Raw genomic sequence first — 27,663 nt, forward strand, 5'->3', positions numbered from 1 at the left:
TAAATATGTAGGAGCCACATGACAAATTATTTTATTTGTGGTAAGATTCTTTCAGTATCAAAAGACACAAAATCCAATTGGGGCTTTAGTAGAAATAAGGGAACATATTGTCTGATCTGGTCTGGGAGAAGACAGAGAAATGGCTTCCTAGTGATTTAATCAGGGCGTTAAACTATACCACACACCCACAGGCTCCAACTTGACTGGAACCCCCGGTAGCCTTCCTGCTCAGCCCAGTCATCCCATGTAGGAAGATGCCCAGCACTTCCAGCCTCACTTAATCATCCGCCCAATCTAGGAGATGCATGCATACAATCCAGGTTGAAGTACACATTGATCGATTCATTGGCTGCAAAAGCCTTTTTTCCCTCAAAGCCCAACAAGAAAGCTTCCGGTGGCCTCTAATGGGATTATGTGCTTCCCATGGGGAGAAAAACCATTGAGACCATGGAGGAGTAGAAACCTTGATTGTCATAAGTCCCTGGGAATGCGGATGAGAGCCCGCTCAAGTCGCATGGATGAGCCTGAAGAAGAGTTGATCTGCACCTCCAAAGTGAGCTCCGGATGCAATCACCAAGAATGAATACTAGAAGGCAAGACAGCCCATGTTTGTATCATCAGGTACATCTGATGATAGCCATCCTTACTGGCCCCTAAGAAAATATGGCAGTGCCTAGAATGTCCCGGGATTCCTGCAGCCACCTGCAGTCCATTCTCACCCTGAGGTGAATCTTGCAGCTGATTTTCATGTCACCTTCAGTTCTGCTCAGTTCTCGATGCTCCTGTGGTCTTGTTTCTGTATCCGTTCCACACAATTCTGGGGTTAATCACCACTCTGAAGCTCATTCTCTTCATAGGTTAAAGCAAACACTTTCCTTCTTGAATACTTATCATTTTTTGATCTCTTCTGTGACTAATTGTAGACCAGAAGCATCAGTGATATTTAATCGTCCTGGCAAAACTGGAAAACAAGTAAAAAGAAAACTACGTATACCAATACCCTTTTATATACAATTTAAGGAAAAAGATGAAGTTGTAGTCTATTGACCCTCCCTATATCATGTCACTCGCTGCAACACACTGCCGGTAGCCCCACACTCATCGCCTGGTTCCTGCCTCTATATATTTTTTGTGTGCTGTTTCATTGCCTCAGACTCCATTCCCACCTTTTTTAACCTGGCTGAATGTTTGTGTTTCTTCCACGCTCAGTACAGGCTCCAGAAGTTCAAGGTAGCCTCTCTGGAACTCATCTCTTTGTCCCTTCTTCCCTGGTGATACCTCTCTCAGCACTTACCATATTATGTTGATATTTGGTATAGGGGGCCAGTCTCTACCACTGGTCTACACAATCCTTGAAAGCAAGAATTGTCATATGTATCCCATAGCATAGTGATTGACCATTAAGACACAGACAATAAATGTTGTCCATTGACGTATACACTGATTGATTCATTGGCTGTCACCATTTTAGCCTGTATAGTTTAAAAGTGTAGTTACATTCTAACTGGGTTTAGCATTGCAAATTACATCTGTAATCCACCAATGTGTGATAAATAGGTGCTGGTGATGTTTTCTGCTTAGAAAACATATTCGTGAGTGACTTACAGAAAGATTTAATAATAAACATAGGTTTTTAGCAGTCAGCATTACCTTTAAGTATATTATGGAAAAGAAGAAAATAGTGAGATAGAAAGAGAAGCAGCCAGAGAAGGAAGAAATAAGGAACAGAGGGAGAAAAAACAAGGAAGAGAATAATATGAGAGAGAAGACAAAAAACTAAAATGGGATTACTTGAAAAATTGATTTTTAGAACGGTTGTAAATATTTTTAAGCTGTTTACTTGGAAGTAAAACTAAAATGAAATTATCTCAACAATGACAAATGAGAACCATAAATTATCTGCATTTTCAACAGTCAAAATCTCTTCCTGGGTGTCTGTAAATGATTTGTATGCCGTATGGCAACCCTGCTCCATCGGGTACAATTATATGATTGTTTATTGAATAATTGCTCTCCTTGTCAAATGTTTGATTGAATATTTGCCTGCTCCCTGTAATATTTTCACTGAGTAATTGTCTGCTGTGGGTAATACCTCCACTCAGTAATTGCTTGTTCTGAATAATATTTTCACTGAATCATTTCCCATTCAGCATATTTTATTGAACGATTTTCTTACTGTGAGTCATGTTACTATAAGTTCACTGAGAATTACTTGCTGAATTGCATATTTTCTTTGTATTACGTGGAAAGTAGACCTGAGTCCTTGCCCCGTACCTTCTCCAGGCTGTTGAGAGATTATATAACAACTTTCTTTTTCCAAATTATTTTCTAGTAGTGCTGATGTTTGAAACTGAATGCTATGCTCAAAGTTGAGTAAAATGAAAGTTCTGTTTTTAGAGGGGGAAGAAACTTATTATAGGAGAAAAATGGGGAAAGCAAACTATTTTAAGTGGGATAGGTATGGAACATCATAGGTAAGCTGTACCCAAAACTGATTTGGAGGTTTCTAGAATCAATTTTAATGAGACTGTAATATTTTCCAATTCAACAAAATGCTAGGGGTTGATGGCTTATAAATGGTTATATATGTTAAAGTAGCAGACTGTCATAGAAAGGTAAGATAATTTGAAATTGAAAGACATAGATTCCATTTATGGATCTGTCATTTACTCTTCTAAACTTCAGTATCTTTATGTTTAAAATGGATATAAAAGTATTTTCTTTCTTTATTCATTGAGCTAGTTAAGATAAAATATGTAAAATTCTTCAGATATGGTAATGTCCCCAGCCATAGCTATTATAGCGTTATACATTACCCACTACAGGCCTTTATCTTAACATGTATTATATTAAATTATCTCTTTATGAGTTAATATCCTGTGAGTTCCCATCCATGGATTCAACCAACTGTGGATCAAAAATATTTTTAAGAATTATCTGTACTGAACATATATATTTTTTCCTGTCATTATTTCTTAAACAATATAGTATAACAACGAATTACACTGCATTAGGTGTTATAAGTAATCTAGATATGTACACCAGATGATATGCACAGGTTTTAGGCAAATACTATGCCATATTATAGAAGGAAGTTGAATATCTGTAGATTTTGGTATCCACAGGAGGTCCTGGAACCAATCCACATGGATTGACAGCTATAAATGTAGAAAAGAAATGATAAAAGAGGCAAAACAACTCACATGTGTCAATCACCATTGCCCTTCATTTTCTTTTTCTTTTCTTTTCTTTTCTTTTCTTTTGAAGGGGCTCGGGGGGACAGAGTTTCACTCTTGTTGCCCAGGCTGGAGTGCAATGGTGTGATCTCGGCTCACTGCAACCTCCACCTCCTGGGTTCAAACAATTCTCCAGCCTCAGCCTCCCAAGTAGCTGGGATTACAGGCACCTGCCACCACGGCCGCCTAATTTTTTTTGTATTTTTATTAGAGATGGAGTTTTGCCATGTTGGCCAGGCTGGTCTCAAACTCCTCACCTCAGGTGAGCCGCCTGCCTCAGCCTCCCAAAGTGCTGGAATTACAGGCGTGAGCCACTGTGCCGGCCTTCATTTTATTTTCTATTTCCTTTCCTATACCCCTTTCTTGGGAGTTTTTGTCCATATTTGCTCTGGAATAATTTGGCACTGATTATTATTATGGTTTCACAATTAATGACCCAGCAGATTGCAAAAACTGTAGAAAAATAGAGAAGCTGCATTGTAATGAAGTTCACCATATTCTGAGGTATAAACAGAAAATTAGGAGAACATGGAACTACCTACAGAATCAAAGGTATAATATCATAAGGCTGTTCAGTGCAACAAAATAGTGATAGTAACATTTAGTTCTTTCCACAATACAGATGTTTTTTCTCAAAGTAAAGAGAGATAAGAAGAAATTAAGGAGCTAATAGCCTCTAATTAGCAACTTATATACTAATAAATATGTAGTATATATTACATGTATAATCTTTGAGTACCAATAAATCTAATGACTCTAAATTCAATGTTTTTTCCACTAAATTCTGTTTTGTCCTGTCAGTTATATTGCATTTCTAGTTAACATTCAACTATATAGATATTTTTCCTTATAGATACTATCTTTGGAATTTATGAAACATATTCTTTTATCTTGTAGCTATGTATGGGTTCAAGATTATATGAGTGGAATATATTATCATGGATTCTTCTTTTTTTTTTTTTTTTTTTTTTGAGACAGCGTCTTGTTCTATTGCCAGGCTGGAGTGCAGTGGCACAATCTCGGTTCACTGCAACCTCTGCCTCCTGGGTTCAAGCTATTCTCCTGCCTCAGCCTCCTGAGTAGCTGAGACTACAGGTGCGCGCCATCATGCCCAGCTAATTTTTTTTTGTATTTTTAGTAGAGATGAGCTTTCACCATGTTGGCCAGGATGGTCTCAATCTCTTAACCTCATGATCTGCCTGCCTCAGCCTCCCAAAGTGCTGGGATTATAAGCATAAGCCACCGTGCCCAGCCGATTCTTCTTGTAAGTAGATTTCAATATAGATAATCCCACAAAGATAATTATATTGTAATGGTATAGAGACCCAAACATATCTTCGAGAGAGCTGTAAATTCTCTAGCTTAGGTATATTCAATTGATGCTTGAGCTTATTCAAAGTGAAGCCTCATCCTAGAGCTCAAAACTTGATTGCACTAGTACCCATGAGTACTATTTACCAAATACTTCTGACATTCCTTTAGGGAAGATAGTAGTGTTGCACTTCCCTTCTTCTGGGAGATAGGTGTGACCATTTGACTTCCTCTGGCTAATAAAATGGGAATGGAGGTAACATGTCATTTCTGGCTGAAAGTGTTAAGAGCCAGTACCAGATCCAGTGCCAGGTAAGACAGAAGGCACACTTCACCCATCTCTCACACTTGATGCAACTATAAAACCTGAACAGAAGTCATAGAGCAGCTATTTGAGGGCTTTGAAAAGCAAATTTCAGCAAATACGTTGGGGAAGAATATAAAAATGTGAAGTGAACTAGTTTAAATCATCCTGAAATTATTTAAACTACTTTGAAGTGCTGTTTGAACTACTTTGAAGCCCACTAAACTAGCAATGGGCCTCCTTTTTTTTTTTTTCTTCAATATCACCCAGCCCAGACTTGATAGAAGTAAGCACTGTGGCAAAGAGAGAGCCCCACGAACAGTCCTCTAATTCTGGCCTGGGGAGCTAAAATGGGAACTTTTAACAGTCAGAGAGAACATGGGAATCCCTCCTTTTATTCCTCACTCTTCTTCCATTCTTTTATCCTCCATCCCCAGGCAATCCCACTGTGGGGGTGGCAGTGGCCAGTGATGGGAGCTGGCAGCAGCCAAATCTCTGAGGGAGGGGGACCTTCCTCTCCAGTTGGAAGAGCTGAGACTAAAAAAACATGGGGCCAACTCGTTGCTTTTTTTCCTTCTCTGTCCTTTAGTGGTTTGGTCCCAGAGTAGCCCAAACACAGAAGTGTTCAGCAAAGTGGGGCAACTAAAGCCCCAAGATTTGGACCAGAATTCTGAAATGGGGAAACCCAGGGAAACAGAAAATGTGGGGAGATAGCAGACAGGGAAGAGTTCGATCCCATAAAAGCAATCCCATAACCTTTTCTATAAACTCCAGGTCTCCTTTAAGAGCCTCACACCCATGGATCTGATACTAATTCGCATACCAAAGACTGTGAACTGAAGAAAGACTACCACCACCGAGTCACAGACTACCCATTGCATAGGACATGGCCTGATACACCTGAAGTGCGATATAAAGGCTTTGAAACTGAATTGGTACTGGCACTACAGCCTACGGGAGGAAAATTGGAACTTACAGCCTGAACCTAACAATTTTCCTAATCTTAAAAAATATCAACATTCTCTAGTGGATTTAAACAAGACATATTCAAAATGTCCAGCATGCAATCCAGAATTATTCAACATACAAAGAATATCAAAAATTCGTAAGAAAAAAGACCATCAGCAGATGCCAAGGCCAAGATGACACTGATGTTGGAATTACCTGACAAAGACTTTAAGGTGATTTTTGTTGAGGCAGAAAGGGTGAACCGGAGGGAGTTGCAGTGAGCCGATTGGCCATGATCCAGCCTGGCGACAATGAGACCATATCAAGCTTGGAGAGAAATCATGAACATTTTTGAAACAAATTTTAAAATAGAAATTCTCAGCAAATAAATAAAGATATTAAGAAGAGCTATTGCTCAATTCACTAGGCTTACCCTCTGCCATGGAGACCAGCAAAGTTCTAGCCCAAGTGATAAATAAAGGACAACATGGAGCAGAATACTCAACTCACCTGTGATAGATGTGTAATATTAATGAGGAATAAACGTGGTTGTCTTAAACCACTGAAATGCATGTGTTGCTTCTTACAGCAGCATAACCTAACCTATCCTGACTGAAAAAACTGAATACTCTGAATTTTATGATCTAACAAAACTTTATGTATTGGTATCAGGGAAGTGAACATTTTGGACTGAAACTAGTATTTACTCCATGTTAAATCTCCAGATAAATTCTATAACTCTTCCAAGATAAGCACCTAATTGCTGATTAAGCCCTCTTCTTAAGAGACACATATAGTATATAGTTCATCTAGCTTTCTTAATTATCTAGCTTTCTCTTTTTGTGATGTCTACACTAAAAAGAAACCAGAAATTGTTTGGATTTCTAACTTAATTAATAATAACAATGTGCCAAGCAAGATTACTCTGAATCTGTAAAGAAACAATTACGCAATATTATACATTTAAAATTAAGTTAATTATAGTTTTCATGTAATTAGTACACTCCCTTCTTACCAGATAAAATCGAACTTGTATTTATACTTTAAATCTGTTAATCAATCTTTACTGTTATGCATTCACTCAAAATATACACTTAAGACTGTGGTTATCACTGGGATAAAGAATAAAAAATGGCATGAAACAAAATATACTCTGTACTATTTCCCGGTTCTATAAACAATACTCTATAAAATGAAGTGGAGTTTTAACCTAATTGAATTTATATAATGCTTAATAAATCAATGTTTGACCTTACTTTGTTTGTCAAGAGCTCAGATTAAGTTAAAAAGGCTTGGATGAACATTTAACCCCATTATCCATGTCTATTTATTAAAATACTTTTTCTAAAAATCTTGAAAACTCAGTGTCCAAGAATTGCTATAATCAGCTTATAAAATATCTAGAATGATTACTAGAAATGCAGTACCTATTTTAAGGCTCATAATAACCAGATTGGCAATGTTTGACAAATAAATGGCCTAATTTTTCATTCCTTTGTTATTTATTTTAATAACCTGATTAGCACAATGATGTTGACTCATGAATTACTTAAACCAAAACAGTACAATGTAATTGTCATTCAGCATCAATAACTCCATTTTCCCTCTCGGGCAGATTAGTCTGTATTTATGCATTCTCCCTCACAGTGAAGGAAGAAGAATTGTTCTTTCTCTCCCTTCCACCTCCTCTAATAATGCTCCTCAAGGCCGGGCATGGTGGCTCATGCCTGTAATCCCAGCACTTTGGGAGGCCGAGGCGGGCGGATCATGAGGTCAGATCGAGACCACCCTGGCTAACACGGTGAAACCCCGTCTCTACTAAAAATATAAAAAAATTAGACGGTCTTGGTGGGCACCTGTAGTCCCAGCTACTCGGGAGGCTGAGGCAGGAGAATGGCATGAACCCAGGAGGCAGAGCTTGCAGTGAGCCGAGATCATGCCACTCCACTCCAGTCTGGGTAACAGAGCAAGACTCCGTCTCAAAAAAATAAAAAAAATAAAAATAATGCTCCTCAATACATATTCCCATAAGATTTACATGGAAATATTAACAATGAGAAATCTTGTGGGCTTTTTAAAAGTTCTGGTTCAATTATCATCATGAGAGACAATGGGAAGGAAAATAGAGCTGTTTGGGACATTATTCACTTATCGTCTCTGAATTGTTTGAGCCAGACGTATATAATTATCACATCTCTCAATTGGCTTTATTTTAATCCATATACCTTAAATCAGATCAAACAAGTTTTGTTTTAAAAAATCCACATTATAATATTCTGCAGTAAAAACGCCATAATTTTTCAAAGAGTTTTATCAATGTGAGTTACAAGTCACATGCTGTTTGAAGTTTGCAATGGGATATGGTCAGTTATCAGATTAGTCACCATGATGTCCTTTCTATGATTTCTGGTCTACAAATAAGGTATTGATCAAAAAGATGTGAAAAGCTTAAGAGAATCCTTATAGAGAAAATAGATTGGGGCAAAAAGCGTGGAGTTAGTCAAACAGCGAAAAGGCTTTTAGGGTTGAAATGAACTAGTCATATGGAAATGTGTCTGAGACTAGAGACAAGTTTCTAAGACTAGGTCTGTCCATTTCAGCCACATGCACAAAACAGTCAGGGAGGACAGGGGAAGTTCCTAGCTAATAAGAAGATTAGAAGGACACAATAATGCTATCAAAATTACCTCGAAATGGAGGTAAGCAGCTTAAATGAAAAAATAGCAGACTATTGGGAACAAAGGTTCAGGAGGGGTAATTTCCACCTGACTTGAAATGCCAAATCTCTGGAATTTAGATGAGTCTATAGGAAAGATGAAGGTTCAAGTGAGTTAGTTAGAAGCATTTTACTAAAACCGAGGGCGACAGACAAGGAAGGTGTGTGTTCATAGAAAGAACAAAACTCTCTATGCCACATGTTCAAAATAACCAATCAATTTAAAATAGCTATTTTTGCTGGGTTGATTTTTCTTCTCTGGTAAATTCTGTAGAGTGGTCTCTGAATTTTGTTTACAGTATTAGCATTTTTTCAAAAGTTTTTCACTGTGCTCTTTGAATATTTGAATGCTTTTTTATTTACTTTTCAGACAGTTTTTAAAATGTATTCTCCACCAATTATGCATGCTCTGCTCATTTAGCAATGCCTTCATGAATTTATATTTTTCTTGTCAGATTTTACTTAGTGTTTTCAATTACTGGTTGATGTATTAGTAACTTTTCTGTATCCTGGCGTGCTTTTACTATTTATAAAAGATTAATTTTTTTAATTTTCTTTTTACATTTTCATTTAAAAGTCACTTTCATACAGTGATGCCAGTTTTAACTATTTAGCAGAGTTTCTTATTTTTTACCACCTTTTTAGTACGCTTTATATTTAAGCAGCATTCTTCATTAAAAAAAATTTATAAATGGGAGTTGAACAATAAGAACACATGGACACAGGGAGGGGAACAACACACACTGGGGCCTATTGGGGGGTGGGGTTGGGGAAGGAAGAGCCTTGGGAATAAGAGCTAATGCATGCTGGGCTTAATACCCAAGTGATGGTTTAACAGGTGCAGCAAACCACCATGGCACACGTTTACCTATGTAACAAACCTGCACATCCTGCACATGTACCCTGAAACTTAAAATTAAAATTAAAATTAATTTTAAAAAACCTGTCACTTGTAATGAGGAAAATGGTTATTTTTATTGGGTTTTTCTAAAAGGGTAATAATATTTTAAATACTACTATTTTATATGAGAATAATATAATGTAAAATAAAATGATGAGAATATGTCTAGATCATTAAAACTCTTACAATCAGAGGCATCATTGTATCTTTCCCTCCTGTTTACACTAATACATTGTCAATACTATTTCCAAAATATGACAAAGAATTCTTCATCAAAATGAACAAGAAATCATAGACTGAAATAATGGAAAGTGAGTGATTTAAAATACATTTATTGTTCCTATCAATTAAATTTTTGCAAATCTACTCTTTAACCTTCCAGCAATTTTCTCAGACTGCTGTTGTCCCATAACCAGAAAGGTCTATACAGGGTTCAATGATAAAAATTGCAGGAAAAAAATCTCACAAGATTGCCACACTGAAACCACATTGCTGAGGAATAAAAGACATTATACAGGCTTTGTACCAGATAGCCTCAGATTCTACATCTTCTCTGTTGCATATTAGCTACCTGTTCTTGAATAAATTGTTTTTCTTCCTCCATAAATGAATGAAAAGGATGTTTGTTAATACTGAATAGATAGCATATGTAAAATACTAACACACAGGATCCTATAAATGCTGATTCCTTTTATTCTTTCACTCTCAAGAAATACATATATTAAACTCTGCACAATCCAAACAGGATGGATACCCTGGAAGATACAAATATGAATCAGGTGTGATCTAAAGAAGCTTACAGGAGAGACAGGAACAGTAAAAATATAAACCACCTTTTTAAAAGGCAAATGGACAACCATTCGGTCAAAGGACATACAATAAGTAGTTTTACCCTGCTGAATTGGTTGACTGGGCCAACTGGTGAATGGAAGGTTTTATTTCCCTTTTTGACCAGCTCTGCCCTGTCCGGTGAGAGGCAAGCCAACTCCAGGCCTGGAAACAGCCAGGAGGCCTGTGTTCAGAGAAGGGACCATGCAGGTGAAGGAGATCTGGGAAGCTGAACACAAGCCCCTCTGAACAAACATCCCACAAAACCAGAAACCAAAGAGAAGGGTTGTTATCAGAAAACAGACTCAAAAGAACTGGTTCTGACTGGACGCAGTGACTAAAGCCTGTATTCCCAGCACTTCGGGAGGCTGAGGTGGGCGGATCACGAGGTCAAGAGTTCGAGACCAGCTTGGCCAACATGGTGAAACCCCAGCTCTACGAAAAATACAAAAAAAATTAGCTGAGTGTGTTGGTGTGCACCTGTAATCCCAGCTACTTAGGAGGCCAAGGAGAATCACTTGAACCCGGGAGGTGGAGGTTGCAGTGAGCCGAGATCATGCCACTGCACTCCAGCCTGTGCAACAGATAGAGACTCCGTCTCAAAAAAAAAAAAAAAAAAAAGAACTGGTTCTGGGGGATCCTGAAACAAATCCTAAGACAAAAGAGTCTCTCAAGTAAGACTAATGAGTCTATGGTTCTTAAGTAGGTGCTCTTAACATATAAGGATTTTTGGATAAACTCAAGATGTCTGCAGCAAAGAAATTCTCCAAATTAGCTAAAAACAACTGACTTTGAGCAACTTGCTTGTACTATTACTGTTCAGTGTGTCCCATTGCATGATAGGACTTACTCACTGACACAATGAGTGGTCTGACAAAAACTCTAAAATACATCCCTATCCACTCATATCTTGAATGTTCCTGGAGGATGAATGGGCAATGTACTACTCAGAAAAGCCCGATGTTCAAATCTACTCATAAGATTTGGGCTTGCAAGTAGTGAGCCATCTTTGGGAGAAAGTTCCTTTATCTAAATTAAATCCTATTTCCACCTGAATGCATTTAGGTTTGCTTGCCCTCAGTTGTAAGTTTATTCCTGACAATATAGCCCTGGTATTCAGCACAGCTGAAACAGACCAGGTTATGTCAGCTCTCCCTCTGTGTCTGCCTTGCCTCCAAGATACAAGGTAGAGGTGGGGAGGAGGGGTGCAAAATATAGACAACTTGATGGAGACTTCGTGTATCTTATATGAAAAGGGAAAGAAAACAACTGCCTTTCTAAAATCAAATATGGTTTATACTTTCCATCCATCAGGGATGAAATTTAGACTTCATAATGAATGCAAAATCCATTGTCAACTTGAGATGTAAGAAAACGAGAAATGAGCTTCAGACTCCACAAAAACCAAAACGTGGTATAAGATGGAAAAGTAAAGAATGTGAATTCCTGTAGAAAGTTTCTTCAGCTCTTGTCTTTGCAAGGAAGAAATACAGAATCTACCACTTACTGAGTCCCAAGTCCCGGATTCTTATTTACATCAGTTGATCCTATCTCCCTTCATACAAATGAGAAACTTTGAGGGCCTTGAAAGTTTAATCTTTTTCTCCTAAATCATAGAACTTATACATTCATAACTTATGCTAAAACCCTGAGTTGTCTAACTCCAACACTTCCACTTTTCATTTTCTTGCCGGTTTTGTCCCACTTGCTACTGTCGTGTCTTAATACCTCTCCTAGTTCCTTTATGAAATTACAATTCTTCTATTGTAGTTGCCATAGGTATGCCATATGCCTAGAACAATTCGTTGAGGGTAAACAAGTATGCCACATACCTAGAACATTTTGAACCATAAAACTCAATTCACAAATATGGAGGCCTACCTGTACTATAAATTCTTAATTATTTCAGTACTTACTTTTTTTTTTTTAGTATAAAGGTGAGCCATTGGCTTTCAAGTAAATAGAAGATAAAAATGGGAGAGTTGATCATACTAGGGAGGATGGTCAAATGTTTCAAAATCTATGGTGCTGTGCCAAGTTACTAGGATAAAGGGTGGGCAGTGAGCACACTTATGAGAGTAATTTGAAAGCTCCTGTATTAGTTACATATTACTGTGTAACCCAGTACTCCCAAGCATAGCTTAAAACAACATGTATTTATTATAATACAATTTATGTAGATTATGAATCTGGTCACAGCTTAGCTGAGTTCTCTGCCTTAGAGTTTCTCACAAGGCCACAGTTAAGGATTCAGCCAGGGCTGCAGTCTTACTTGAAGGCTTGACTGTGGAGGATCTGATTCTCAGATCACCCACATGGCTCTTGGCAGGAATCAATTCTTTGAACATTGTTGGATCGAGGGCTCAGTTACTCGGGAGCTGAAGACCTCCCTTAGTTCCTTGCCATATAGGCCCTTCCAGAGAGCATCTCACAACCTGGCAGCTGGCTTCAATCAGAGAGAGAGAGCAGGTGAGAGAGCAAGAGATAGTCTAGTGAGAGAGACAATGCTGGCAGATGGAGGACATCATTTTTTATAACCCAATCACGAAAGCAACATCCTCACACTTTTACCCCATTCTGTTTTTTACAAGCAAGTCCCTAAGTCCACACTGTACTCAAGGGGAGGAGATTACACAGAAATGTGGGTCCCAGGAGGCAGTGATTATCGGAAGTCAGTCAGAAGCTGCCTGCCACAACACCCTAGAAGACTGTAACACTTTCCTCTCTGGCCCCCTCCCTCATGTTAGGTTCCTTTTCTTTCTAAATGGCAGACTGATTTATTGTTGTCTGAAACCTTCACTGAAAACACTTGGGAATAACTTGAAAAGAAAACTCAACTCAGTCAGTCTAGAATTGGTTTATGAAAAAGGCAAAAGGTTTGGGGTTTTTGCTCGTGTCCTTTGTCTTGAGGATGGGAAGTGCTAACAAAAGGTAAGGGAATGTAGCTATTTGTGAAAATATAGTTTTATTTTATTTATCCATATAATTTCATTTCTTTGTTGGTGGAGCTTATTAAGAGCTGGACATGTAATTAAATATACCTGAATCTACCTGGCCTTTAACAAAAATTCATGGTCATTATGTTTACTTTTCATCAGAGACCATAAAGAGCTATTCACTGTTATGGTCAGTTAGACTGTATGTGTAAATTACCTGAAGACAATATGATTAATAACTAACTTATTTTTTAAGCCCACTAATTATTTTTGCACTTTGGTTTCCATAGTTACAGATCTCTAGCTGTTCAGAATAAACTCATATACAAGGGAGTCTTTGCACTGGTTTATACTTTGGGAGCAATTCCAGATCTGGATGATGATGGGCACCCGAAAAAAAAAAAAAGTTTTTCTTCAGGGCTAGCATGCCCTGACTGCTGCCATCATTCTCAAATCACCTTTCACATGTCAGAAAAATCTCATTAAAGATCTCCATGGAAATGCGTGGCAATTCACATATTAACACAGGAAAAATGCTTTTAACAGACACCAGAGTAATGTTTATTGCTACTTGGTGGGGTGGGTAGTGATTCTCTGCCACCACACACAGCTCTTATAAACATACACATTCTTTCTTTCTGGAGGAGAAATTCTCTAAGGTAGTAGTTTTTTAAGTTTTTATATAGTCTGGTTTGCCCCTGAGCTAGACTTCTGTCCTGAGTCCCCTTGCTGGAAACAAAATGAAAAAGTTCCTCCCTTAATCTCCCTGCCCAGCAGGAGTAGCAGAGGATGCTGGATGTCGGCCCACAGAGGGCTCCTGTTGTGGCTGTGGCTTGGACACCTGGTTATGGCAAGGCAAGCTTGCCAAAGAGTCTGAAAGCTCAGAAAGCTCCACTGGACTTGTGGAGTGCTTTGTCCAGCCCACCGTGTCCATTTCCTGGATTCCCAGGGCCTTTGGAAGCTCCCCTCAGGGTACAATGAACACCACGATTCTTGATATTCTATAAATTCCAATTCCAATGTCATCCCAGCGCACAGGACTCTGAAGGCCTCTCAGCCCTCTTTCCTATCGCTCACACTAAGTGCCTGACGTGCTAGTTTCTCTTGGTTCCCCAACGCCAAGCCCTTCATCAAGTCAGTCTTGTACTAGTTGTTCTCTCTGCCTGGACATCTCTTTCCCTTGACCCTTTGACATTTCTTTCCCCAGATGTCAGTTCAACTGGCACTTACTTAAAGAAAAGTTCTCTAACCCACCTGTCACTCTTCATTTTCTACTATAGAAATCTGCTTATTTTATTCATAGCACTGAGCTTATTTTCTTTCTTTATTTGCTTAATCATTTTATTTCCAACTTCCCCAGCAGAATGTAAGCTCCGCAAGGACAGAGCAGCCCCTTCCGTCTTGTTCATGACTGTACACCCTCAGTGTCTAGCACAGTGCCTGACAGAGAGTCACTCAAAAACTACATATTAAAAATGTTGAGTCCTTCTAACATTTAAAGTGATTCTAGCTTGTACTTTTGAAAGCTCAATATATTCTGAGTGTGTATGTTTTATGTGAAAATTTCAAAGAGAAAGTATTGAGGTTGAATCTGAAAAGAATATATTTATGTAATCATGAAAAGTTTTAAAATATATTTTAGAATGTGTACATAGTATTGTCCTATTTCTTTGTTTAAACTTGCATGAATAGAGCTGCCATTTAGGAGAAGAGTGTAGATAAAAAAACTTGCTTGTGTTTAAATGGTATATGTACAAACACCTGTAAATTACAAACCATATTTTCAAGAAGTATGATTATTGCTACATGAGTGTAATCTGAGGCTGGAATTAGGATGGCATTGCTAGAATGCTTGGTACTCGAGAAAGAATTCTGAGAAGCCAGGTAGTTGCTGTGCAGCATAGGGAGTTAAATAAAATATAGTTCCACTTTATGGAGAATTCCTGAATACCATTAAATATGATACATATTAATAAAGTGGAAACAACTTAATGTACTTCTAATGCTTTATCCTTTGTTTCTCCTTTTATCTAGCTCTTCCTGAGAACAAAAAGGATTTATGAAGGAAAAAGCAGCAAATCAAAGAAGTCCTGAGTTTAAATTCTGTTTTGGCCACTTACTAGCCATTTGACCTTGGGCAAGTCACTTTACTGGACCTCAGTTTCCTTGTATGCAAAGGTTTTGTAAAAATCATATTAGTTAAATAATGTAAAGAGTTTTATAAATTACAAAGTGATTAAGACAAGTAAAATGTATTGTTGTTTAGGAACAATGAAAAAAAAAAGAAACCTTGACATTTTTTCTTCAAGTTCTTGCCTAAAATGTTTGTTTGGCCCTTTTTAGATTTAACAAATTCTATGTGTTTAAATATCAGTGTAGACCCCTTCTTAGCCTACTGGATTTATAAGGTACTAAAAGTAGATATGGATCTCTTCTGTCTTGGTTCACTCTAAAATGGGATGTTCACAAACCTCTTGGTTTTTTTTTATATGGATGAAGCTTATATTAATTTTTGGCTTGGTATTAAATTTTGTTTGGAATATTGTTAATTGATTGAGAATGTTTTCTGTTTTTGTTTGTTGTTGTTGTTGTTGTTTATTTATTTTACCAAATTTGACATCATCTCTATCTTTCCTGGAACCTTTATTTTGTTATGAACTTTTGCTGATTGTAGTCTTCATATAATACTGAAAACAAAAGATGGCATATAGGCCTCAATCCTAAGAACTTTCCTTTTAGTTCTCATTTCTACAGTGTGTGAAACCTTTTTAAATGGCTTTGTTAAGAGATTTTTCTGGAAGAAGGGAAGACATGAGAAAACTCAAATTACTTAACAGCCAATCCCTGCCAAGTCTTCATAATGTTCCTCTCTCATATATCACTTTGAAACTACCTGCCTAGTGGTTTGGATTTTTGAAACCCTAAGTCAACATTGCATTGGTCTTCCTGTTGCTACTGTCTTGACTTTGGTGGAGTGGAAGAGTCCATTCTGTCTCTTCAGGCCTGCCAGCTTTTACTCCTTTTGGCAAAAGAAAGCGGATCAAGTAATCCAAGCACCAGGAGAACAACTGCCCTGGCCAGTGATGGCCTCTGACCTAAGAGTTGCAGGTTTTAGCCTTGTGAGTAGCCCATTAAGTGCATTTATGAGGCAGCCCTGCCAAATTGCTATAATACTGACTAATTCTGCCAACTGGAACCCCTCTTGGGAAATTTGCACATAAAACATTCAAAGGGAGCTAATAAACAGCCAGAAGCAGGAAGTCACACAGACAGAAAGCAGTAAGCAGAAACCACAAGCAGAAACAAGGCGTGGAAGTGTACAGTGGTAATCTTCAGTAATAGCCTAGTTCTTCTGGTCGATGCCATTCTTGAGGCAACAACCTTTAGAATCCTTATTGGATGTCCAGAGTTGCTGTCAGACTAGTAAAGCTATGGCTGGACCCCAAATGCTCTTGGGGGCTGCATGTCCACCCCTCTCTTCTTTACTCTTTGCATATCCTTAAAAGAAGACCCTGTTGTGAGAGGTCACTGAGTGTAACTCCTTCTTTGGCAATGGCTAAGAACAAAGCTTACACATCTAAAGCTACCTGTTACTGTGATCACCTCGTACCTTATGCCCTGATCTCAGTAACTGACTTTCTGCCTTGGTGCTTCACCTGGTGCTAGACCCCTAGAGTCTATCTTGTTCTGTCTAGTATTCCCAAGAACTGGATTCTATCTCCAAAATCCTGATATATGGTCAGCTTCTCATTACTTCTGCCAGATTGTTCTACTGCCAGCTGGCTTGCTGGACTCTACCTATTATCTGCTGCCAAGTTCTCTGAATTCTTGTTCCACCCACTTGAAAGCCAGCCTCCCAGATGATGAAGTGTGAGATCATCTGTCAGCATCTTTTCAGGAGATGACGCAGCCTTTGTCCTGTTACTATTGGCTACCTTCTGCATTGTCTGCTGTATCCTGCCATGCTCCATTTCTGATCTGTTCTGGGTTTGACCTAATTGGATAATCAGTGTACCCCACACTACCTGTCTGTTACATCGCTCATTGAAAATGAGTTTCCTTCCGCCTTATGGGAGGTAATTACAATAACTGCCTAACTGGTCTGTCTGACAGATCATTCAGCTCTTCTGTACACTGTATGAGTCACTTGTTTAGTCTTTAAATGAGACTTTGGAAACATGCCCATATTGGGAAACCATTAACTAAAATGCCTAAGTGTGAACTTCTTATCCAAGTGTTTAAGGTCCTCTCCAATCTGACACTCATCCACCTTACCTTCTGCCCGCTTGACTCCTCTGCCCCAGCTAGAAAAGTTTTGCTAACAACTTTCTAAAATTACCTGACATATTCTTTTTCCTTGCCCTTGAGTGTTATGTCCTGCTAAATTACAGTATCTGCTGAGTCCTCTTTAACCACTGGAATCCCACTCAAATCCTATGTAATTCATTAACTCAGCCAAAAGACGGTGACTACCACTTGCCAGTCATAATATCAGTTCATAGTTATCCAACAAGATATAGGATATCTTTCTCTCAAAGTGTTTTTAGTCTAAGCAAGAGAGCTGAATGCTAAGCTAAGAAATGATTGGAGAATATGCATTAGGGAGACCACATAAAGGAGGAAGCTGTAGATTCTCAAGCACCAGGAGAAGCGTAATCAGAGAAAGCTTAAGGATGGGCAGATCCTTGATCTAAATCTTTATTTAATGATAAATAAATGTTTGAAAGGTAGAGATAGGGACATTGTAGGCAAAAAAGTTAAAGGAGCAACAGTGGAGATGCTAAGATGTGTCTTCCATGTATGCAGAGAGTGGGTGATGGTGCAAAGTGGGGATGTAAAGACAAACACAGATCATTGCCTCTCATAAATACACAAGGCATGATCAGTCTGGAGAATGAGGAAGACTTCCCAGCTCTCTTCTATCTCCCCCTTGTCACTACAATTCTTGCTTCTTCCTCTGCTGTTGACTGTATAGATATCACAAAATGTAAACCTCCCCTCTGTGTCACCATAAGCTGCTTCTTCATCCCATCCCACCTTTCCAGCCACAATGTTTTTTAGCATGTGACTATTTCTTCCCCCACTTCATCATGTTGGAGGCACCTACCTTTAAAAGTTGTAACAATAAATTCATTCAACAAATATTTATTTATAGTGGATGCTATGGTTAAAGTGTTTATTTGCAGTGGATGCAGTAGTGGACCACCTCAGTTCCCTTTAGGACCTACACATGTGTTCCCATAGCTCCCACAAATGTTGGCAGCTGATGACTCAGAGTTGTGACCTGTCCAGAAATTGTACTGAAAATTCAAAAACTGAAGGAAGCTTCCTTTCTCAATGTTTGCTCCCTTCCCAGGACCAGTTAGCATCTAATAATTGATACCTGAATAGGTACAAAGGCTGATCCCCCTTTTCTTCAGTGAAGACAGCCTAGCAGTTCCATCTCAGCTCCAAAGCAGTCTACAGAGTCACTTAAGATATCTTTTGCAACTGCACCACAGTTACTTTCTCCTTCTCCCCAATCAGGCTTTCCTAATCCCTCATAGGGATTAACCCCAATTAACAAACTTTTCACTACACTTTCTGCATGCCAGTCCCAGAGCCTCAGAGACTATTTCTCAGGGAGTGTAACCTATAATATTATTTAATGAAAACCATGGTTCCAAGAAGAAAAACTACGAAGTGAATTTTATTTTTTTAAGAAGAACTATTAAGCACATTCCATACACCAAGAGCAGCATTACACCTACAGAAGATGCAAAGAAGAGGAAATGGCCTTGGTGGTGGCAGTGCCATCTCCCACTTCTGGAGGCAGGAGAGCCTGCCAAGGGGAAAGGTCAGCTAGATCCCCATCCTGCCAAACTCTCTAGGACTAAGTACAAGATTAGATTGCCTTGCTTTACCCAGTCCAGTAATTCACAGGTCCAGAAGGTTAAATCTGAAATCTCTTTTTCTTGGTGGCTTTAAAACAAAATTAATTTCCCAGTACCAAAGTGGTGAACACGGTTCTCTTTAGAAATAAGAGAGAAGGCAGCCAGGTGCAGTGGCTCATGCTTGTAATCCCAGCACTTTGGGAGGAGGTAGGTGGATCACCTGAGGTCGGGAGTTTGAGACCAGCCTGACCAACATGAAGAAACCCCATCTCTACCAAAAATACAAAATTAGCCAGGTGGTGTATGCCTGTAATCCCAGCTACTTGGGAGGCTGAGACAGGAGAATCGCTTGAATCCAGGAGCCGGAGGTTGTGGTGAGCCAAGATCACACTATTGCACTCCAGCCTTGGCAACAAGAGGGAAACTCCGTCTCAAAAAAAAGAAATAAAAGAGAAGACTAAATAATGCCTCAAAGTTATTTTCAGGCAAAGACACAATATTAAAAGTGATGCATAATTTGAAATAGAAGCTATTTTAATCTTGATCAAGGATGCATTAAGGATTTTAGGAAATTTGCTTGGGTCATTTCATGGTATGATAACTATTTATTGTAGATTGGCATTGTGTCCCATTTATATTGAACCTATATATGGAATCTATTTTATATACAGCTTTCTAACTAATAAGACTGTTAAATACTGATAATCAATTATAACCCTGCGTCAAAGCCATGGATCTGCTACTTAAGAAGAAGGATTACTGAGCAGTGGCCATCAGCACATTTATTCAAAGAGATGATAATGGTTTTCTCCCCTGGCAAACAACAAGCCTACTATATCACCCCAGACTGCTTTTAAATGGATGTGGGTTTGCAACTCCTAAGGATAAAATTAAAACATGTACATTCTCTCATATCAGCATTATTTATCAAAATGAAGTGTGACCATTTTTCTTACAGCTTAAAATGGCACATTGATGATAATTACTTTAATCTATTTTTTAGCACACCATAAGATGCTTGAATTGCTGATGTAATTTTGAAGTTAATCTTTATTTATAGTCATAAGTCTCCTGTGGTGTAAGGATTGGTCATTCATAACAAGCCAAATAGAATATCTATTCATAGACTATGCCAACGAGGAGGAGATGCTCAATTTAGAAGGAAGAAGTGGAATAGAAAATAGAACTTGTTAACTTCTTCTCAAACTTTTCATGCAATTTTCTAGATTAACCTTCAAGCAAACAAAGTTCATTTATCTTTTTATTAGAATCGAAGAGCAGATCTCCTGACTAGCATAGAACAGAACCCTAAAAGCTCATGCATTTATTTACCATTCATTCAGCATACATCTTGTATGTACGTTCTATGAGCCAGCAATATGGAAGCTGCTGGAAATAGGATGTAAATTTAAAGAATCCTTGGGTATAGATTCCATTTAAGCAGAAACCATGACTGATTTCTTCATTGCTCTATATCAATGATAGAAAAATGCGGACTCCACAATTATTTACAGAGTGAATAAGAAAGACATAGTCTCTAACTTCAACAATTCTATGACCTAATAGAAAAGTTATCACCAAAAAAATTCATATATTTTCAAAGAATTTAAGATAATTAAAAACAGGAGTGGCTTTTTTTTTAATAGTAAAGCATAGCAGTTATAGATTTCAGATCAGATAAATATGAATGTGAATTTTGGTGCTACCACTTGGTAGCTGTCAGACCTGGGCAGGTGTTTGGTATCTAAACCTCGGTTTCATTAGCTATAAAATTAGAATAATCACATTTTTCTGAGTAGTTGTAAAGATTAGACATTATATATATATATATGTATAAAATGTCCATATATATAAATATATATGATGTCTAGAAAATTTGTTGTTACATAATAGACACTCCATCCATTCATTCAACTGATATTTATGTTGAGCCCCTTCTGTAAGTCAGGAACTGGAGATGCAGAGAACAAAACAGACTCTCCTCCCGAATGGAATCTACACTGTGGTACAGTTTCTGATAAACTCAGTAGCCCCAAAAGATGTGATCTTTCTCTCTGCGGTGTCACAGAGCCAATACACAAAACCAAAAGGCCAAGGAACGGAGAAGCAAGAGCATGGCTCACAAATCAACTTCTCAACTAGCGAGGGGTAAGGGGGTTAAAATATAGGATTTCTCTAATAAAGAGAGTGGACAGTAAAAACGAGGAGAGGAAAACCTATGCCTTTTCTGGAAATGGCTGGTGGACCTCTCAGAACCAGCATGCCTCCTTCCTTTTTGTCCTTTTATAGCTTCTTCTGGTTATTGTCATGGTGATTGTCAACTGTCATGATGCTGGTAGGAGTGTCATTTAGCATGGAAATGAAATTAAAATAAAGCATCAGGTATTTGGGGGGTCCTTCAGTCGGCTGTCTCATTTCTAACCATCCTCAGCTTGTCTGGTTACAAAGGGGAACTTCTTACCGAAGGCATCCTGTATTTTAAAGATAAGCAGCATGAGAACAAGGTAGAAATTCAGCTAGGTCACACAGGCTTTACACTGGGCAACAGTATGTTAGTTAAACATGTTTTGAAGAAAGCATTAGAGTAGGGGAGGAGTGTTGTTCAGAGAAGATGGTTGGAGGGGCCTCTCCAAAATGGTGACATTTGAGCAGAGACCTGGATAAAATGATGGAGAGAGTTATATGGCCACATAGAAAAAGCACATTCCATTAATGGGAGGAAAAGTGCAAAGGCCCTGAGGCAGGAACATAAGAACTGGTGAGCTAGAGTGAGACAGAACAAGAGGGTAGGAAATGAGATCAGAGAGCAGGCTCCAAACCACAGAGAGCTTGCAGGAGATCTAGGGCCTTCGGTTTTTACTCTAAAAGATGGGAAGCCATTGGAGGGATGTGATAAAAGCAAGGACATGATGTTTTATGTTTTTTAAAAGAATCCCTGGCTGCCTTGTGAAGTCAATTCTTTAGGGAGGCCAGGATAGAGGGAAGAAAACGTTGTTGTTGTTAATGCCCTTCATCAACAGCTTATTGGTAGTATTTAAATCAAAAATTTTCAGGAAACTGGCATAAAGCCAAACAAATGATGTTTGGATAGAGCTCAGTGTTCGGCCCCAGTGTTCGCTAGTTTTGCCTCTGCATATTGGCTGCTCTGCCATGGAAAATGCTACCAGCTGTTTCCCTCTCATTGCCCCAACCCTGGCCAGGTCCTGATCTTTGCATTGCTTCACCCTGCACAGATTCTTTTCAGAGACTGAATTCTCAACATTGAAGATATAAAGGGACTTGTATCAGACAATTCCATGCTGTGGTGATTTAAACCCAGAAAAATCAGAGACAGGTCTCAGTTAATTTAGAAAGTTTATTTTGCCAAAGTTGAGGATGCGCCCGTGACACAGCCTCAGGAAGTTCTGACAACATGTGCCCAAGGTGGTCAGGGCACAGCTTGGTTTTATACAATTAGGGAGATATGAGACATCAATCAATATATGTAAGAAGTACATTGGTTCCGTCTGGAAAGGCAGGACAACTTGAAGGAAAGGCAGGACAACTTGAAGCAAAGGCAGGAAGACTCAAGGCGGGGAGGAAGCTCCCAGGTCACAGATAGGTGAGACACAAAGGGTTACATTCTTCTGAGTTTCTGATCAGCCTCTCCGAAGGAGGCAAATCAGATATGTATCTATCTCAATGAGCAGAGAAGTGACTGAACAGAATGAGAGGCAGGTTTGCCCTGAGCAGTTTCCAGCTTGAGTTTTCCTTAGTGATTCTGGGGGCCCAAGATATTTTCCTTTCACAGTGAAAATCAAAATGAGTGACTGAGGCAAAAGTCTCAGTCAATCAAGGTTTATTTAGCCAGATTTAGGGCATGTCCCAGAAAACAAAAACAAAAACAAAAACGTGAACCACAGAAGAGCCTGGGGCTTTTTCTCAAAGAGGTTTTTAGGAGGTTTAGTATTTCTACATTCCTTAAAGGTGGGGAAGGCATGTAAGAAGACGGACAGGTAGGCAGTCAGGCAAATGGTTTCATACTTGTGAGACTTTAATTTTCCGCCCAGTAAATCTACATTTTACGTAAGATAAGGTGAATGTTTGAAGAGAAAGGGGAGCAGAGGAAGAGTCACTTACAAAGACATCTTTGGGTAGGTGGAGGAACTGATCTCCTCTTATTTTTGTTTTACAGCTGGGAAGATAAGCTTATAATTGACATTATCAGTGTGGGATGAACTTTAGTTTTAGACTTTAGTTTTAGGGACTAGACTTAGATTTGTAGACCTAAAGCTAAAAGTGTCATGTCCTTGTTTATGGGCGGTCAACAAATAATTTACTTATGAATGAGCTGTGGAGGCAATCACTCATAGATGCCGGAGGCCTTTTAACTTTCCGTGGGGATCCCGCTATCCCGCTAATACATAATGCCAGCAACAGCTATTCATCTGGAAGAAGGTGTTGTCTGACTCAGCCTCCCAGCTTCCTTTTTGCATAAAGAGTTTGGGGGTCCTGAAATTTTTCGATTTTCCTTTACAGTGGAATGACTTCAAGTATCAGCTTGTCAGATGAATCTGAGGAAAACTCAAGGAATAAAGACAAAATGTGAGTAAAAATTATGGCTTTCCTCTTGGTTAAAACCCCAAGTATAATATGTGTACACAATATTTTATCACTTACTGAGTTGTTTTAGCGAGCAAAGGAAACTGCTTTTGCGAGCTGTCACTCAGAAAGTGACATAAGATTCCAGTATGTTCGTTGCTTAATAAACTTATCTTCCAGTTCTCTCATTCTTTCCACCTCCTCTCAAGGTGGGAGCCAGTCTCCTCTTAAGGACACTGACTAGTATATTGCTTAAGTGTCCATCTCTCTGCTTTCCTCTGGCCAATAAATGGGTAACTATTATGGGACAAGAGTTGAGAATATTGGCTTAGAAAATTTTCTTCCACAGCAACTTCAGCCGTTGCATCCTTAGAATTCAACTGAGGGGCATAAAGCAGAGAAAGAGACTGAGGCAAGCTCCAGAGCAGGAATGGAAGTTTATTAAAAAGTCTTTAGAAGAGGAAAGAAAGTAAAGAACTCTTGGAAGAGATCCAACTGGGCGCCTGAAGGTCAAAAAGAGAAAAGAAGATCCTTTAACCCTCACCCTGGGACATTATAGGCTTGTCCCTTTCCTATGATTCTTCTTTTAAGGTGGGCTTTCTGTATGCGCGGTGCCCTCCTTACCCTTGGGAATTGAGCACATGCAGTGCGTTTAGGGAGTTATATGCATGCCCATCTGAGGCTTTCTTCCCTTTTCCAGTGGAGCGTGCCTCTGGAAGATCATTCTTCTCCATTTTTGTCTCTTTACACACATTCCCAGGAAGTTGCTTCTCCCTGGGGCCTGCATTCAATTAATATTGTGATGTTAACAGGTGTGGGCCATCTGGAAATGAACTCTCCCTGGCACTGCCAAATTATCATTTTTAGAGAGGCAAAGCGATAATTGCCAAACCATCACCTGACATTTCTAATGGGTGATGGGGAAAGCCCTCTTCTGCCCTGCACATGACTACATGTAACAAGTCCGTACAGCAAAGTGAAAGCAAGTTTACTAAGAAAGTGAAGGAATAAAGAATGGCTACTCCTTAGACAGAGCAGGGAGTTCCCAAAAAGGGAGGGACGTGCCCACCTTAGGTACAATGCTTGTTTATATCATGGAGAGATGTATTCTGTTACAAGGGTTTGTCATAACGGATTAATTTTTCTAATTACTATATTTTGCAAGAATCAATATTTTTATCTTTCTTTTTTTTTTTTTTTTTTTTTTTTTTAGACAGAGCATCACTCTGTCGCCAGGCTGGAATGCAGTGGCACGATCTCAGCTCACTGCAACATCTGCCTCCCAGGTTCAAGCAATTCTCCTGCCTCAGCCTCCCGAGTAGCTGAGACTACAGGCGTGCACCACCACGCCCATCTAATTTTTGTATTTTCAGTAGAGATGGGGTTTCACCATGTTGGCCAGGATGGTCTCCATCTCTTGACCTTGTGATCCTCCCACCTCTGCTTCCCAAAGTGCAGGGATTACAGGCATAAGCCACCATGCCCGGCTATATTTTTATCTTTAAAGCAAAATTAGGAATGCTTTTGTCCTCAAGATATTGGGATATCAGGACATTCCTGGGTCTGGGTCTGTTTAGTAAATGTTATCAATCTGTTCCCTTAACTGTAAATATCTAGAGGCTAGGAATATCTAACTTCTGGGAAGTGCAGCCCAGCAATTCCCAGTCTCATTTTACCCAGTCCCTAGTCAAGATGGAGTTGCTCTGGTTCAAACACCTCTGACCCAAGGACCCCTGCCTTCACTGACAATTTTCTCTCTTCATTTTTGCTGTAACAATCCTACTCTGACACACTGGAAACCTAATATCTAACAGAAAGAATAATGAGGTGAAAAAAGAATTTGCCCAAGAAAAAAGAAACAAGTAATTTATGATTTCAAATAATAATGCAGAAAACTCTACCATTTCCATTTTATAGGTGAGAACACTGAGCCTTAAAAAAGTTAAAAAACTTGCTTACATTTACATAGTTCATTGACAGCAGATTCAGTACTCAAATTGATATCTAACTTCCCCAAATTCATGTTCTTAGTTACCACATGACCAGTATTGTCCCCACTGTTATGCATGAGAAACCTAAACCTGGAGGGATTAAGTGATTTATTCAAGATCACATCATTACCATACTGCAGAGCCAGAAAGAGAACCCAGATTTTCCGCATCTTACCAGTGGTTATTTCCATACTGCCCATCCATTTTCTCATGTCTTGAATTTCCCATTCATCCACAGAAAGTAGTAGTCTTGAAGTTGTGCCATGGAAATAATGGAGTTAATATTCCCAGTTAGAGGAAAAGTTTCATTATTTAACATTATTATAAAATAAAAATGGTATTTCCACAGTAATCACCCATATTTACTTATGATTTTATCCTATCATTTTCAAAGCAACTTTCAGGGAAATACATATTAATAATACAATAACAATGATGACTATGTGATAATCTCAAATAATGCCACATGTAAATTTGAATATTAATGAATATTTCTACGACTACGACAACAGAAAAAAATAATGTTTTCGGTGTAGAAAATGCCCTAATCATTGCTCTGATATTATGAAAAAGCTAGCATACCTCCCAAAGTGCCTTCCAGTTTTCTAGGAATGACTCTCTCCACAGCTGGGTCTGACCTCCAGAGCTGCTGGAGAAGATCTATTGTAGATTCTTTGTCTGAAAATAATTAAGCTCAGGAGAGTAAACAAGGAAAAGAGATATTATTCTTGGTAGATACAAACATTAACATTTGACCCATGGTAACAATGTAATAGTGACAGCCTAACTATTGAAAGAGAATCTTTTATATTTGCAGTTTATAAATACTTGCTGCTTACTTCCCTCCCCTATGCAGTATTCTCTGTTTTATGTTTTGTAAACAACCCAGAAATCTCCACAGCAACAACCATAGTATCAAAACCACATTATAGCTTTGAGTTTGGAAATGTGTAGGGTGAAATCTCAAATTTTCTTGGCTGTAGTGTAATATGAAAAGGAAAGATTTTCCAGGGACTTTGTATGGTCAATATTACATAAGCATAGTCACAGCTCAAAACCATGTATTAAATCTTTGTTCTAATAAGCCACTACTAACTGTACATTTAAAGAATATTTTAACTCATAATCTTTATGAAAATAAAACTAAAATCAGCCAAATGTGCAATCCCACAAACTAGACTGAGCAACTTGCACTGGGGCTATCCTTTCATTTTCAATGTCTACAACTCACTCTTGCAATCTGATAATGTCCTCTTTGAGTGTACTTTTGTCTAATTACATAAAAATCTATACCACTACCAAATTATTTTCAAGAATATCAGTAAATAAGTTACTGTTTTGTCTCTATCATCTCATAGCACATCAGAGTGGTACCTACGACAATTGGTCACAGAGGAACGCCTCTTCCAAAGAGCACTAGAAGAAAAGAGCCCAGCGGTAAACAGCCCACATACTCTGCAAAAATAAGTAAACAAAACATTTGATAATGTATTGAAATCATCTTTTTAAATGATTTCCTGAGACAGCAAGTCAAAGAACGCACAGAAGCTGAAAACAAGAGAAAAGGAAGACACTTGGAAGATAATAAAGGCCTAAAGCCAACTTTTCCCTAGGAAGCATCTGCTTAATCATGATAATTTCCAGTTTCTGTTTTCATGGAAGTGCAGAACATAGGAAATAGGTAATAAAATCAAGGACTACCCAAAATGAAAGATTTCATAGATCTCTTCATAAAATTGATAAAAATCCTGGAGGGTGAATAAGAATTAAATCAACCAAACAGAAGGATCAGCAAGTAAGCTCAATTCTCTAAGGTTCCCTGACTAGTAAACACAATTTTGCTTTTATAATTCACATTTTCAACCTGGATTCCTTCTACATATATGGTCAACAAAGATTTTTAAGTGATATCAAATTGGAGATACTATCAGGTGACTGACAGAAGCCAACAGAATTCCTCTCCAGAAAATGCAGTCATATTCAGGCCTCAAAGAATTATCACAGCTGAAGTTCCAAAAAACATGAGTTCATGATAGAA

The 27,663-nt window shown here is 38.5% G+C and overlaps 1 long non-coding RNA gene across 1 annotated transcript; it reads right to left on the reverse strand.

Moving 5' to 3' along the window:
• Positions 1–654: 654 nt before the first annotated feature.
• LOC131383602 (uncharacterized) lies at positions 655–27,067 on the reverse strand. Its single transcript, XR_009213750.1, has 4 exons — positions 27,004–27,067; positions 26,208–26,303; positions 25,801–25,874; positions 655–961 (listed from the first exon to the last, which is right to left on the reverse strand). It is a non-coding gene; the product is annotated as an uncharacterized LOC131383602 (long non-coding RNA).
• Between the last annotated feature and the right edge of the window lie 596 nt (positions 27,068–27,663).

The sequence above is a fragment of the Hylobates moloch genome, unplaced genomic scaffold, assembly GCF_009828535.3.
Source record: "Hylobates moloch isolate HMO894 unplaced genomic scaffold, HMol_V3 SCAFFOLD_5, whole genome shotgun sequence".
In the NCBI taxonomy this organism is placed as follows: Eukaryota; Metazoa; Chordata; class Mammalia; order Primates; family Hylobatidae; genus Hylobates; species Hylobates moloch.